The 6,001-nt window shown below is 39.5% G+C and overlaps 1 pseudogene; it reads right to left on the bottom strand.

The window, feature by feature from the left end:
- Positions 1–1,724: 1,724 nt before the first annotated feature.
- Positions 1,725–2,379, bottom strand: LOC128627467 (farnesyl pyrophosphate synthase-like; annotated as a pseudogene).
- Positions 2,380–6,001: the final 3,622 nt, after the last annotated feature.

The following is a 6,001-nucleotide window of genomic DNA, read 5'->3' as shown; positions in this document are numbered from 1 at the left end:
AGGGACTCTCAACCTTAGTTTGGGAACAGTGAAACCAGAGACAATCTGATATTAATTTTTAAAAATGTAGGCTGTCAAGTTTTTATACTTGTAACTTGTGGCTGTAGGCCATGCCCACTCATGTTTTACTCTTTCTTACAAATATTTAGTGAGGAAATGGAGGCATGAAGCCACAATGAAGATAGTTTTCAATTCTGACTAAGAGAAAGAAAATAAGAATTGGAACAAAAATAATGAAATTGAGAACAGAAAAATAATAGAGAAAGTCAATGAATTCAAAGTTGGTTTTTTGAAAATATTGATGGAATTGACTAGACTGACCAGAGAGAGAGAGAGAGAGAGATTCAAATTACTAGAATCAGAAATGAAAGAAGAAACATTGCTACTGACCTTCCAGAAATGAAAGCAATATAAGGAAATCCTATGAACTACTGTATGTCAACAAATTAGATAACTTAGATAAGATGAACAAATCCTAAGTAATACAGAAACTACCAAAACTGACTCAAGATGAACTAGAAGTGAGGCTAAAAGCCTGGTGGGTGCCTGGGAGGTAAGAAGACAAATATGCATAGACTATTCTTTGAAGACTATTGGCTGTGAAGGAAAAGAGAGATGTGGTTTACTGGAGCAGGATCGTACTTTAACAAAGTCAGGGCTTGCTCTCTCTCTCTCTCTTTCTGTTTTTAGGAGGCAGAAACTTGCATACAGTTTGGAGATGAGAGGTTGAGGATGAAAGAGAAGAAAGGAACAGGGTGTCTGAGGAGGCAGGAGGTACAGTGGTATCCAGAAGAAGGAGAAAGTCAATGCCCTCCCTGCCCTCAGCCACAAGGAACAGTGTGGGAAGACAAACAGCCACTACTTGGGGCAAAAGGCATGGGGTGGGGGGACAAGAAAGGCAGTATCTCCAGGGAGAGTCAGGCTTCCATTAAGGCAAGAAAATACAGAGGGTACAGACCAATATTGTGTTTTCAAGTGAACAGGTGGCTTCATGGACTTAAACAGAAGATTAAAACAGAGGCTGGCAGTAGTAGCAGGAGGAGGTTCACTTGGTATCACCATGGAAGCCAAACAGAACTGTATCACATTTCAACCATGGGCAGAGCACTGTGCCCCAAAGATGTTCTTCCCTGGTACACCAGACAGGGTTGAACAACCCTCACCTACACACATACTACTCTGTGATTCTTCTGTTGTAGAAGTCAATTGTGTTGTATGATTGCAGTTTACTTGCCTATGTCACTCACTAGATTGTGACAGTAATTAGCACCATCTTTCCATAATAGTTTTTGCAGTTTTCTTTTCTCATTTATTTTTTAGATCCCCAAAGTTAGTAACTGTAAGGACAAACTTAAAAACTTTTATTGTGGAAAATTTAAGCATACACAAAAGGATATGGAACAGTATACTGACTTCCCTCAGTGCCCAGATTTTACAGTTATTCATTTATGTCCACTCTTTCATCATTTATGCTCCCGCTCACTTCCCTAACCTGATTCTGTGGAAACATCAGAGACATCACAATAACAAATTCATAACATCATCGTATATGAAGTCAATGTTCAAATTTCCTCCATTTACCCATAATTTTTTTATATTTTTTAAAAAATATTACAATTTGTTGATATAGCTTTTAAGAGTTTTTAAAAATATTTTATTTATTTATTTATTTTGAGGACTTACTGTAATTTATTGGGAACTTCCCCTCCCTGCCCTGGTAGTCTCTAGGTCATTTTTTTTCTCTTGTAGATCTTGTGCACCAGCCTCAGGAAGATGGCTGGGGGCAGGGGCGGTAAGCGCTGCTCAATGAGACCCATAAGGTGGTCGTAACTGTTTTATTTATAGTGCATGAACACAGCCTGCAGATTCAGCTCCTCATACAGCGCCTTCACGCAGGCCACCTTATCAGCCTCTTTCTGTCCATAATTCTCCTGCAAGATCTGGTGCTGTTCCAGAGAGGCCTGTTGCAGACACTGAACCACCCTCCAGCTGCATTTACCATCCTGGATGTCAGCGCCAATCCTGTCACACTGGAGTCCCCAAAGTTGTCAAGGTAATCATCCTGAATCTGAAAGAGCTCCCCCATCTTCAGCAGGATCTTCTTGGCACTGGCATGTTCCTTCTCCTCATCAATGCCCGCCATATACGTGGCAGAGCTACAGGAAGGTAGAAGGAGTAGAAAGCTGTCTTATACTTGACCGTAGATTTGTACCTACTTTCAGTTTATCCGCCAAGACCCATGCTGCCTTGTGGGGCTGTGATGAGGTCCAGGGTCTGTCCAATCTCAGTCTGATAGGAACTCTGCAGGAAGAGCTCCATCAGGTTCAGGTGATAGGGCTGCTTCATACATGCTTCCAGAAGCGACCCCTCTCTGCTCATCTGCCCAACTCCGCCCCACGTAACGGTCTGGATGAATGTGTCTATTTTAACTCCTTGGTTGTCCAACTTCCATACAGTTCAATTTTCTGTCAGTTCTGGTTGTTATTTTGTTTCTAAATTGTTGTTGTCCTTATTTTGTTTGTGGGAGGAGGCACAGTGTATCTACCTATACCTCCATCTTGGCCAGAAGATTTTTTTTTAACTCTGTAGGTTCTCTCTTCCATGCATTATTTCTCCATGCAATTTATTTTTTTTAACTGGATTATTTGTTCAAAGATTTTCCCAAATTACGGATTTTGATGATTGCATCATCATCATTGTGATATTTTACATGTTCCATAAAATGTTTTTTTAATTTTTAAGTATATTTTATTCATTATGCTGTTACAGTTGTCCCAGTTTTTCCTCCCCTTTATTCCCCTTCAGCCCTGTACCTCCCCTCCCTCCAGCATTCTCCCCCACCTTAGTTCATGTCCGTGAGTTGTACATATAAGTTCTTTGGCTTCTCCATTTCCTATACTAAAAGAAATTGACATGATTAGCAAGGACATTCCAAACCTTATTAACAAAAGGGCCCTACTCCAAATCATTTTACTGTTGAGTTTTGACAATTTTCGAGGAAGAGAAAATAACTATTTATACAAATCATTCCAGAAAATAAAGAAAGAAGCATGACTTCTTTTCTTGAGGCTGGTATAACTTTGACTTCAAATCCAGTGTCAGGACAAAAAAGGAAATTATGGGCCTTTTGCTCTTCTAAGCAAGGATGCAAAGGTCTATGTAAAATATTAACCATCTGAACCCAACACTTTATTACAAATAAGATACATCATGCCCAAGTAATATTTATCCTAAAAACACATGAACAGGACAATACTAAGCCTTTATTAGTGGGTTCCTGATATATGCTAGGTACTCAGTTTTAGTTACTTATTGGCTATTAAAGATGGTGGGAGTATAAACTAGTTCATTGACTTTAGAAAACAGCCCTGACCTGTGTGGTTCAGTTTTGGGTGCCTTCTGACAAAAGGGAAGGGTCACAGTCAGAACACATTCCTGGATTACGGTCCAGATGGGGGTTGGGGGGTACAGACGAGAGGCAACTAATTAATGTTTCTCACATCAGTGTTTCTCTCACTCTCTTTCTCCTTCCTTTTCCCTATCTCTAAAATTAAATGAATAAAATCCTTTTTTAAAAAAGAAAGAAAACAATTTGACATCCTCTTGTAAAGGTAAACATGTGTATAAACTCCAACTCAGCAGTTCTACTCCTATAGGTTCTTACTTATGTGCAATTGCAGACATATACAAAAAATATTCTTAGTAGCTTTCTTTGAAATAGTAAAAATGGAAATTAAAAAAAGGAGTCCATCTGTAGGAAAGTGGATAAATGACTTGTGTTAGGATCACAGTGGACTACTCTTCAGCAGTAGAATTGTAAGTAAGAAAGTGGGAGTTGAAGGATTGAAAATATAAGAGGAAAAGTAATTAGCCCTGGCTAGTGTGGCTCAGTAGATTGAGCGCAGGCCTGCAACACACATGTTTGTGGTTTGATTCCCAGTCAGGGCACATGCCTGGGTTGCAGGCCAGTTCTCAGTGGGGGACCCATGAGAGGCAACCATACACTGATATTTCTCTCCTTCTCTCCTTCCCTTCCCCTCTAAAGATAAATAAATAAAATCTTTAAAAAAAAAAAGAGAAAAAGTAATTAAAACCAGGAGAGGACATTTGTACCATCGAATGAGCCTAGAGTGCTGTGGTCTGCAACTGAGTAGAAAAAATTAAAAGGCAAAGATTTATTATAAGGATATGGTGTTATTTCATGGACTAAACGAACAGTAATGTGGCTAAAATATGTTTCAGAAAGGAACTGAAATTAAGGCCTTTGAAGCTTCCAAGTCAACCTCTGCTTCTCATCTCTATTCCTCTATATAGATTTGTTTTACTCTTCTCTCTCCATGGACCTGTTTCTTCTACAACCTCTGTAGGTTCACAGTAAAGACAGTTGTTTCACAGTTGTCTCATAAGTTGCAGTTCCAGCCATATAATGAATATGACCTAATTATTCTTGCATCCCAACTAAAAATTTCCAGAAAAGAGAATCGTACAGGTTGTCAAGCATTAGCCCTAAGACCTGTGGGTTCTATGATACAAATACAGTTGCCAGTGGTGCATTCCTGAGACCTGCAGATCAGGTTGGCAATTTCCAAAAGCAAGGAATCCTTGTGAGCAGGGTAGGTATGTACTTGTAAATGACCAATGCAAGAATCAAACTGACATTCAGGTACATGTTAAAGGACAAGGAGATTGGCTCCAACTCCCCAAAATCTGTGTTTCTAAAAACAGCCGACATGTCTACACCCCCAAACAAGCAATGTATCATTTGAAATGAGTCTTAAAAGACTCAGGTAGAGTGGTAGGGTAGTCTAGGCAGAAGAAACAACGTTATTAGAAACAAGGAGACATCAAATGGGTCTCCTAGGTGAGGAGTGGCAGGGCCCCTGGTTGATTACTGCACCAATTCCATATCAAGATCCCAAATGTGGGGAGAAAAGCAGGCAGAGTGTAGGTGGGATCAGACTGTGAAAGATTTTGGATGCCAGACATCTGAACATAATTTTGAAAATAGAGGGAGCCACAGAAGGTTCTAGAACACAGTATTGCCATGTGTCATCTACATTAAAAAAAAAGAAATGCCAAGGTAGAAACATTTGCATAGTCACTAATGTTAAACCATTAAAAACAAAGATGGTTACTGATGGAAATTATTCTCGAATCTATCCTAGTTTTCACTTAATTTGTATTTATTGGCAAATAGGTCCCACATAAATCAGAGAAGGTGTTAAGCACTCATTCCCCCGGAGCAGCAAATAGTGTAGTTTATTTGCAGAATCCTTCTCCTCACCACCTGCAGAACAGAAGTCAGAACACTGCAACTCCATTTTCCAATGGTTAGAGGACATTATAAAATAAGCCCATGGAAAAGGTTCATTGAGCTTCCCAGGAAAAGTCAGCACACTGTGAATTCAAGGCAGCCTGCTTATGGGCAATGAGTAGGAAGTGCTCTGAAAGAGAATGATATGAATAAGCCAGACTCTAAGTGAGTTGTCTAAGTATGCTGCACTGCTATATGAACACCAGTATTTCAGCCTAGCCTACTGATCAAGGTAACCTGTCCTCTCTATGCTGCTTATTTTTGAGCCAATACCTGATTTCAACAAGTTTTCACATTTTCCCATTGACTTTGATTAGTTTATCTCATTCCTGTAGTGACAATACTACTTATGCATATATGGTCTCTCCTAATAGTCCAGTTTTATTTCAACTAATACCATAACAATTCATGTGTGACAATTACTGGAGCAAAACTTGATTGAATTGTATGGTTCTAAGTATCTGATGCATGGTCATGGTTGACAAAGCGAAAACAAAAGAAGCAAAAACAATACATTGCTGGCTGGTGGACAAATAAAGCAATGAAGACCCCTTTATGCATAGCTTTTCCATTTCTGCAAGTAGAAGTTTGGAGAGCATTTCTCCCTCTCTCTTTCCCCTGGCATTTCCTCCTATTATAGACAGGAGGGCAGCTTATGTCTCCTTACATAGTGAGGAAAGTCATGAA

Source organism: Artibeus jamaicensis, unplaced genomic scaffold, assembly GCF_021234435.1.
Source record: "Artibeus jamaicensis isolate MK-2021 breed Jamaican fruit bat unplaced genomic scaffold, CSHL_Jam_final contig_414, whole genome shotgun sequence".
Classification (NCBI taxonomy): domain Eukaryota; kingdom Metazoa; phylum Chordata; class Mammalia; order Chiroptera; family Phyllostomidae; genus Artibeus; species Artibeus jamaicensis.
The sequence above is the reverse complement of the archived record's forward strand: the minus strand, read 5'-3'. Positions and strand labels throughout refer to the sequence as shown.